Here is a 10,533-nt window from a genome sequence, read left to right on the forward strand (position 1 = left end):
CCCAGACATGGCTGGGGAGGTTGGTGGCGGTGGGAAAGATTGAGATTTTGGGGGCTGGAGCTCAGAGGAAGGGAAGGCAGGAGGTAGGAGAAGGCATGGGGGAAAAAGGAGGAATGTTTACCCTCTTATAGGCGGTGAAATACCAAACGCCCCCCCCCCCTCTCAAGCCTTAAAACTCGTCAGTTCCCAAGGAGATCGTGCGAATGACATAGTTGGACTATCCAAAACCGTATTGATGTGGATCCCGCAATGGGTGGGCACAATCTCTATTTTGACAAGATGTGCCAATGGAGGCTATGCCTCGAAACGCAAAGCAAGAGGCGTGAAAACGGTTCGAAATGTTAAAGGGCCAGATGTGACGCTTCGCCAAAAAAGTTGTCGGTAAAAAGACATTGTTTTATTTGGATTTCTTGCCTTCATGGCTAAGGGTTGTGTCAATTATACAGAGCTGGATACAGTTCTTTTGTTCAGGGAATTGTTTTAAAGTGTTCAGGAGAAGGAACCCTCCTTGCAATGCCGAAGACAATCCGCGTGCCGAACATATCATCATCGAAGACTCGTTCAGGGGCTACTGAGGGAGTCCTGGATTAGGGGGTCCTCGGGTGTCCGAGCTATTCGATATGGGCCGGACTGATGGGCCGTGCAGATACAAGCAGAAGACTCCCCCCTGTCCGGATAGGTGCTACCTCTTGAGCATGCGTTGGTTTTCCCTTGAAGAGGAAAGGGTGATGCAGCAAAGTAGCGTAAGTATTTCCCTCGGTTTTTGAGAACCAAGGTATCAATTCAGTAGGAGACAACGCACAAGTCACCTAGTACCTGCACAAACAATCAAGAACCTTGCAACCAACACGATAAAGGGGTTGTCAATCCCTTCACGGCCACTCGCAAAAGTGAGATCTGATAAAGATAGTAAGATAAATATTTTTGGTACTTTTGTTGTATAGATTGGAAAGTAAAGATTACAAAATAGTAAACGAGATGTGATGTTAATAAAAGAGATGCAATATAATAAGGAAGAGACCCGGGGGGCATAGGTTTCACTAGTGGCTTCTCTCAAGATAGTATGTACTACGATGGGTGAACAAATTACTACCGAGCAATTGATAGAAAAGAACATAGTTACGAAGATATCTAAGGCAATGATCATGAATATACGCATCATGTCCGTGTCAAGTAGACCGAAACGATTCTGCATCTACTACTATTACTTCACACATTGACCGCTATCCAGCATGCATCTAGAGTATTAAGTTCATAAGAACGGAGTAACACATTAAGCAAGATGACATGATGTAGGGGGATAAACTTAAGCAATATGATATAAAAACCATCTTTTTATCCTCGATGGCAACAATACAATACATGCCTTGCTGCCCCTGCTGTCACTAGGAAAGGACACCGCAAGATTGAACCCAAAGCTAAGCACTTCTCCCATTGCAAGAAAGATCAATCTAGTAGGCCAAACTAAACCGATAATTCGAAGAGACATGCAAAGATATCAAATCATGCATATAAGAGTTCGGAGAAGAACCAAATAATATTCATAGATAATCAAGTTCATAAATCCACAATTCATCGGATCTCGGCAAACACACCGCAAAAGAGTATTACATTGAATAGATCTCCAAGAACATCGAGGAGCACTTTGTATTGAGAACCAAAGAGAGAGAAGAAGCCATCTAGCTAATAACTATGGACCCGACGGTTTGTGGTAAACTACTCACGCTTCATCGGAGAGGCTATGGTGGTGATGTAGAAGTCCTCCGTGATCAATTCCCCCTCCGGCGGATCGCCAGAAAAGGCCCCAAGATGGGATCTCATGGGTACAGAAGGTTGCGGCGGTGGAAAAGTGGTTTCGTGGATCCCCCTGATGTTTTTAGGGTATAAGAGTATACATAGGCGAAAGAATTACGTCAGCGGAGCTCCATGGGGCCCACGAGGGTGGGGAGCGCGCCTACCCCCCTGGGCGCGCTCTCCTGCCTCGTGGCCGCCTTGCGGAGTTCCAGACTTCAACTCCAAGTCTTCTAGATTGCGTTTGTTCCAAGAAAGATCATCGCGAAGGTTTCATTCCGTTTGGTATTCCTTTTCTGCAAAACACTGAAATAGGCAAAAAAATAGAAACCGGCACTAGGCCTTCGGTTAATAGGTTAGTCCCAAAAATATTATAAAAGAGCATATTAAAGCCCATTGAACATCCAAAACAGGTAATATAATAGCATGGAACAATAAAAAATTATAGATACGTTGGAGACGTATCAATAGGACTCCTGTATGCGTGGACGGCAAGATTGGTGTCCGATATGTTATTTCCTTCCCCCACAAACCGACTATGTACAACCCTACGCACCTCCGGTGTGTATATAAACCGGAGGGTTTAGTCCGTAGAGGCTATCAGAATTCTCATAGGCTAGAGAGCTAGGGTTTAGCCATTACGATCTCAAGGTAGATCAACTCTTGTAACCCCTATACTCATCAAATACAATCAAGCAGGACATAGGATTTTACCTCCATTAAGAGGGCCCAAACCTGGGTAAACATTGTGTCCCACTTGTCCCTTGTTACCCTCGATCCTTAGACGCATAGATCGGGACCCCCTACTTGAGATCAGCCGGTTTTGACATCGACATGCGCTGACTGCCTGGAAACTGCGGCTGCCGAGATGGCTAGCAAAGGCGATGGGTCGTACTGCAAGATCGATCGAACCAAGGGCCACGACCTCCAAGAGTGTCATCAGGTTGAGCTGCTCGTCAAGAGGAAGAGAGCTGAATATGATTAGCATGACAAGGAAAAGGGACAGAATGGTACTGGCGGTAAGGGCCGGGGCGGTGAAGCAAAGCGTCCCGGCAAGGCTTTTAGGAACCAAGGAAAACCCGCCAGGGGACGAGACAAGGAAGTTTGCAATGATGTGAGCGATGGAGGGGATGAAGAGGAAACTAGTGAGCAGGAATTCCAGAAGGCCCCCGATGCCTTGTGGATTGACGGGGGTGCATCTTTGAACTCCTCTCACCACCAACTTAAATGGTGGGCGCGTGAGGTCAATGTCGTGGAGCCAGCGGCAGAGTCTCGGAAGCCGCTCAAATGGTCACGCACGCCCATCATCTTTGACGAAGAGGACCATCCTGATTGCACTACCGCGGTAGGATGTTTGCCATTGCTGGTCTCTCCAACAATTCGCAACCTCAAGGTCACAAAGATGTTGGTTGACGGTGGGGCCGGGTTGAATCTGATTTGCCCAAAGGTCATTGGCAAGCTCCAGATAACAGAGGAAGAACTAAAGGTCACAGACACGTTTCAAGGAATTAATCCCGGCAGGAGTCATCCTAAGGAAAAGATCACGTTGCCAGTGACATTTGGGGGAGAACTGAACTATCGGACTGAGAAGGTTGTGTTTGATGTGGTCGACCTCCCCCTGCCGTACAATGGGATCCTTGGACGCCCAGCTCTGGCAAAATTCATGGCGGCATCCCACTATGCCTACAACACCTTGAGGATGCCAGGGCTGGTAGGATTCATTTCCATCCCGTCAGAAGAGAAAGACGCAATCATTTGCGTGGATAAGATGTACTAGGATGCAGTCGCGGCAGAGGCCATGGCAGCGGCAGTTCCCGCCAAGGAGAACAGAGGAAAGAAGAAGGATAATAGGGACACCAGCAATGAATCCGGGAAGCGTACCTCTTCGGAGTGTGCTGCGCCTTTTTATGACTTGCCAGAGAGTTCCAACGAGAAGAGATCCAAGGTTGCTGCACCCCATGTGAAGAAGGTCCCGGTAGGGCTGGCTGGCGTTGATGGTACCTTCACTATCAGCGCCACCCTTGATGACAAATAGGAAAGTGCGCTTGTTGCCTTCCTGCGGGCGAATATCAATGTGTTTGCCTGGAAACCATCTGATATCTTCGGTGTTCCCAGGGAGGTAATCGAGCACCACCTTAGTGTCTGCCCACATGCCCGACTTGTCAAGCCGAAGGTTCGAAAGCAGGCCTTGGAGAGGCAGCAGCTTATTGCAGAGGAAATTAAGAAGCTTGAAGTAGCTGGTCTGGTCAGAGGAGTACTGCATCCAACATGGTTGGCAAACCCAGTGGTCGTGCGCAAGGCTAACGGGGAATGGAGGCTTTGCATAGATTTCACATATCTCAGCAAGGCTTGCCTGAAGGACCCATTTCCCTTGCCGCGCATCGACCAGATTGTGGACTCCACTTCAGGTTGTTATTTGCTCTCCTTTCTTTATGCATACTCTAGGTATCATCAGATCTTCATGTCCAAGGAAGATGAAGAGAAGACCTCGTTCATCACCCCATGCTGTATGTACTGCTTTGTGCGTATGCCTTTCAGGTTAAAGAGTGTCGGGTCCACTTTTGCAAGAGCAGTCCAGATTGGTTTTGAGCCATAGTTGCACAGAAACATTGAGGCGTATATGGATGATATTGTGGTCAAGACCAAGGACAGATCAACCCTCATCTAGGATTTGGAGGAGACATTTGCTAATCTGTGCAAGATCAACTTGAAGCTAAATCCGGAGAAGTGTATGTTTGGCGTTCCCTCCGGCAAGCTACTTGGGTTCTTCATGTCCCATCGTGGGATCGAAGCCAACCCCAGCAAGATCAAGGCTACCGAGCAGATCCAGGCACCCAGGACAGTCAAGGTTGTGAGGCGTCTGACAGGGAGCGTTGCCGCACTTAGCAGATTCATCTCCAAGTCTGCCGAGCGCGCCCTGCCGTTCTTCAAAATTTTGAAGAATGCAGGGCCCATGAAGTGGACCCCAGAAGCAGACACAACTTTACAACAGTTGAAGGCCTACTTGTCCTATGTGCCCACTTTAGTTGCCCCTAAACCACAAGAGCCATTGCTGTTGTACTTAGCGGCAACTAATCAAGTGGTCAACGCAGCCCTAGTGGCACAGTGGGAAGTAGAGGAGTCAAAGAAACAGTTAAGCGCGACAGAATCAGATGAGGATCAGGACAGAGAGGAGCACGACAGCAGGGGAAACCCCAAGGACGTGGCAAGGAAGAAAGTGGTGCAGTGCCCAGTGTACTTCGTTAGCTCCCTATTATAAGGGGCTAGATCGAGGTACTCTGGTGTGCAAAAGTTGATTTTTGGCCTCATCATGGCCTCAAGGAAACTGCGCCACTACTTCCAAGCCCATGAGATAACGGTTGTCACCCGCTTTCTGTTGCAAAGGATACTCCGAAACCCTGAGGCTACTGGTAGAATAGTCACTACAAAAAAAGACACATCCGTGAAATTTTGGGCCGAACGAATTTTTTTTGTCATACTTATGACACTTCTATGACGATAATTGTTACAAAACCCGGTATCATCATAGATGTGGTGGGGTCCTACTTCTATGACAAAAAATCATGCCAGAAAATGGGATTTTCGTCCTCGGCGAGCCAGAGACGCAGCTGCATGACATTCTTTGGGCCGTCCAAGACGAAAAAAACCGTGGTAGAAGCGAGGGCGAGGAAAATATCGGGGTGTTCCCGGTTACGGTGGGTGGTCGGGGCCGAGCGATGCGCGTTTCTCTTATACACGGACGCGCGTGGGTGCGAGGCGTTGGGCTCTAACTGAACCCGAGCGATTGCACTGCAGGCTACGCGTTACTGAACCCGAGCGATCGATCGATGGCTGTTAACTGAACCCAATCGAGTGATTCCTTAGCTACTGCTGCTAAGTGAAGCCGATCGATGCTGCCTCTGGATGAACAGTGAGCGTTGCTGGGGGGTTTGGATGAACAGTTCCTGGTGGGGTGGATGAACAGGACCCCGTCGTGTTGCCTCTGGATGAACAGGACCCCGATCGATCGAGCCGGTTGGGGCTGGATGAACAGGACCCCATGGAGGGCTGGATGAACAGGACCACCCCGTGGAGGGATGGATGAACAGTAGACGATGGAGGGCTGGATGAATAGTAGCCCGTGGAGGGGTGATTGAACAGGAGCCCGTGGAGAGGGCTGGTTGAACAGTAGCCGGTGGAGTAGCGCGTGGTGGAGGCTGGATGAACAGGAGCCCGTGGATGAACAGCCGCAGGTGGAGGCTGGAGGAGGTCGACGGTGGATGAACAGTAGCCCGTGGAGGCTGGAGGGGGTCGACGGTGGAGATGAACAGTATCCCGTGGAGTCCCGTTTTGCGGTACGCCACACCCCTCCCGATGAACAGGACCCCCGTTTCAACCGTAGCGCTCCAACACAAGTCCGTTTCCTCCGTTTTGCGGTACGCCACACCCCTCCCGCTCAACATGACCCCTGTTTCGACCGTAGGAGGTCTGTTTACTTTGTTTTGCGGTACGCCAGACCCCTCCCGATGAACAGGATCCCGTTTCGACCGTGGCCGGTCGAACACAAGGCCGTTTCCTCCGTTCTACGGTACGCCAGGCCTCATTTGCATCGGCTGTTCCGTCCAAGCCCTCCCGATGAACACGACGACGCATTCCGTTCCGACCCAGCCGGTCCATGAACACGACGACTATGCAGTTTCTCCGTTCTGACCCAGCCATGTACACGAGCCCTGGCCGTACGTATGCGCGAGTAGGCGTTCGAGACCCTACCCGTATGTACGTACGTGGCCGTATTTTCTTTCTTGCACACTGGCCACTGTACGTACGTGTACATGCTACGTGCGCGCCTCTACTAGGACACGTGCGCGTCTCTACATCGACCTTGCACACTGGCCGCTGTACGTACGTGTACATGCTACGTGCGCGCCTCTACTAGGACACGTGCGCGTCTCTACATCGACCAATATGTACATACACGTTCGCGACCAGAATGACAACGCTACGTACGCTTTGACCAGGTGGGTCCCGACTGTTAGGCACTTCCTTACGTGCAAAGATGTAGCTGGTGGGTCCTAGCAGTCAGGGGGGCGAATCGTTTTTTTTTTGCCCGGACGCACTTCCAGTTAAAAATTAATAGCTGCAGCGATGTTTTCGTTGTTGTTCAGAGGATAAAAATTAATATCTGGGCTAAACATCGCTCAAGAAAAACTCTACAGTGCTCACACCTCAAAAACACAAATACTGCTCGAGCTGCTTGGTCCCAGCTGTCGGCCGCTTCTTGTGCAATTCTCTCGTTTATTGACTACATAGGTTGACAATGGTGTGGGACCATGATGTCAGGAAACCAGGAGGAAGCAAAAAAAATTATAGTTTTATATACTAATAAGGAGGCACTTGCGTACATGCGGCTATGGCCCTGGTGGGTCCCCACTGTCATCCTCTCCAAGTAAAGTCATCTCCTCATCCTCATGTCCGTTGACCATGTTGACAACGCGAGACAGCGGCACCACGACGAGCGCAACAACTCGAAGGACGACGGAGAGGGCCTCGCGGGCCCTACGAATGGTCTGATACAGCGCCCGCTGCTCATTCGGGAAGCCAGGATCATAGGGCCACATGTCCGCGACGGCATTGTCGTTCGCTTGTTCACCGGTACTCGTTGAGGAGACGGGGGTTGCAGCACAGGTCCTCCTGCGCTGGTAGCTCTTCCGCCATTAGGGCGTCGATGTGCGGCCGCACCTGCTCTATGGTGAACACGGCATGATCTGGCTTGGACAGTGGCGCTGGCTCCTGGTCGGAAGCGACGTCCATTGTCTGATTGTCGTTGCTCAGCTCGGCGAGGTAGCTGGCGAGCCAGCATGTCCGGCTGCTGGACCGACCCGCTGCCAAGCACGAGTCTGACTGCCCTGGCCCACCCAGACCACCTCCCTCGCCCGCACGCGCTTTCCGCCTGAAACGGTCAGCGCTGCCCGCCCCGCTTCCCGGTGCATGTGATTGGTCCGCCTTCAAACGACACAAGTGTCGTCCGTCCGTCCTTCTGTCGCCCACATTAATGATACGCGGTTGCCGAGGCGGCTACTCTGGCGCCACATGCCCGTCCCTTCGCCGCCCACCATTGATACATAAACTGCTGCGCCGGCCATAGCCGCAGTCATCCACATCCGTTCCTATTCTCCTGTCCACACCACTACTGCCCACCATGGCTTCCTCGTGCTCCAGCGCTCTTCGGGGCGGGCGGACGACGGACCACAAGGAGATGGCAACCATTGTTGCTGACTGGCTGGCCGGCAGGCAGCCGGAGGACGACAACGTCCCAATGGAGAACATGGTAGTCGACGATCCGGCGCCAACCCCCTCCTCCGCGCCATCCTCGCTGGTGCATTGCACCATGACCATCGGCGAGACCCGTGCCCAATATATGGACACGGTGAGGCAGAAGCGTAAGTTGCCGCCTACAACCACTATCTCCTCCAGGAGCACCTGCAGGCGGAGGAGCAGATCGTCGCGGAGCGGGCAGAGCAGGAGGTGCTGCTCGACTCATACCGCTCCGCCCGCGAGGGCCGCCTCGAGCGCTGGCGGTACCGCATGCGGGTGGCGGAGGCTGTGGCCGCCTACAAAGAGGGCGATGAAGCGGGCGAGGCGCTGTTTGGCGAGACCGAGGACGAGGCAGAGGACAATGCCGGCTCCGACGAGTCCCCACTCCGCTGGCGTCGACGAGGCCCTGCTCCGCCGAGGCCCTGCAGCGCCAACAACGAGGCAGAGGACACCGCCGGCTCCGCCGAAGCCCCACTCTGCCGGCAACGTGGGGGAGGATTTCGCCCGCTCCACCGAGGCGCCACCCGCCGGCAACAAGATAGAGGGGATCGACGGCTCCGCCGAGGCCCCGCCCCGCTGCCAACGAGGCCGCGCCACACAGAAAATGAGGAAGAGTAGAACACGGTAGGTCGCCGCCGCTCGGGTCCAAGTAAGGCCACCGCTGCTACCCTCCGGTTACTGGCACTGAGCTGTACATCATGGAGCAATTCTATGATTACATGATGATTGAAGAGCGCTCTGTGGTTGAGCAAGCTCATGAGATACAGTCATTTGCTAGAGAACTTGAGCACTTCAGTTGTATCCTACAGGACAAGTTTGTTGCCGGAGATGTCATCACTAAGCTTCCTCCTTCGTGGATCTCATTGACACTCTTGATGTGGAAGAAAAGGCGAGAGCAAAGGTCACACGTGCTCGAGGAATTGAGGGAGGATCTAGTGCCAATCTGGTACAGAAGAAGAACTTCCAGCCCCACAAGTTCAACAACAAGGGCAAGTTTGATGGTAAAGCAAAGTTTGATGGGAAGAACAAGGCTGTGCAACCCACGAACTTCAAGAAGAAGAATGACAAGAAGAAAGGTGTTTGTCATGTGGGGATCCTGATCATTGGGCTCCTAGTTGCCCAAATCGCTATGACAAGCTAGGCGGGTTGACCACTGACGGCCGGTTAGCTTCTTGGCGGCAACGTGGAGTCGAAGAGCTATGTTGGAGAAGGATGCTGCTTCTACTTAACTGCTGGTGCAGTTAGCTGACTGACACATGGGCCCAACAGGCATCTGGGCCACATGTCAGTTATGCAACTGCACCTCCAGTTAAGTCACTGAAGCTTCTGTTCGGCTCAGCGGGACACAGGTGGGTAGCTTCGGTTAATTAATTATACCTCCAGCGCACCCCTTTTTAGTTGAAGAATGTATGAAATGTAATGAAATTCGGCATGTTTATATGAAATCCGACCGTGTATGAATGAATTTATTTCGATTAGTTCGAATTCTTGTATCAGTGGAATTGGATGAACATGCAAAACAATACGTACTAGCATTATTCCCCGGGTGATCACCTCGTTTGCAGCAGTTTCACATGTACTCCCTCCGGTCCTTTCTAGTCTGCATACAAGTTTTGTCTGCAGTCAAAGTATCTCTACTTTGACCAATCTTATAGAAAAAGTATGCACTTTCACAATGTGCGAAGTAAAAAGGAACAGAAGGAGTACAAAGATTTTGAGCAGCTTTTTAGCGTTCCTGTACATTGCAATCAAACACACGGGCCTGGCAATTCATAGAGAACATTCAAAACAATCGATGATTATGCATCACAACGATTCACATGTCAGAGCCAATATTTACTTCACAACTAAAGAATAAAGAAAAAATGGATCGATGCTGCTGACAGCAAAGGGCGTCCCATTCGAAAATATCAAACGCATGTCTTATTGCTAAAATCAATGAGCAAAATTTGACAAGGTTTCCCCATTCCAAAATATCAAATGCCTACGATTGTGGAATGGGCAGAGTTTGCCATCGGTTCGGACATTGACATGGCACCTCGTGCTAAATAAACCAGCTGTTCTTTTTGTGCAGTTCCACCAAAATCAACCAAATTCGCGCGTAGCTTGTATGATTTCGCCCTTATATGTTGCAACGCCTTGAACTTATCGGCACCTCCTTTCTTGTGGTGGAAATGAATGATTCGATGTATTCATGAACATTTTGTGCAGTTCCCATTGAAATCAAGCCGAGCACCCCTGTTTGCACAAATACAAAAAAGTGATTAGTATAAAGCAAACTGTACTATGAATTGACAGTTTAAGCAGGCACCTACATGGTCCATGTAGAGCACACTTTTAGAAAAATGGAAGTCACCGTAAAGAATCCTAGAACAACATTGTAATCGCGCATCACAGCAAGAAAATGGAGATTTGTCAGTCCTTCTGAGCTGAAGTTAGTTTGCTCTT

The sequence above is a fragment of the Triticum aestivum genome, chromosome 5D, assembly GCF_018294505.1.
Source record: "Triticum aestivum cultivar Chinese Spring chromosome 5D, IWGSC CS RefSeq v2.1, whole genome shotgun sequence".
NCBI lineage: Eukaryota > Viridiplantae > Streptophyta > Magnoliopsida > Poales > Poaceae > Triticum > Triticum aestivum.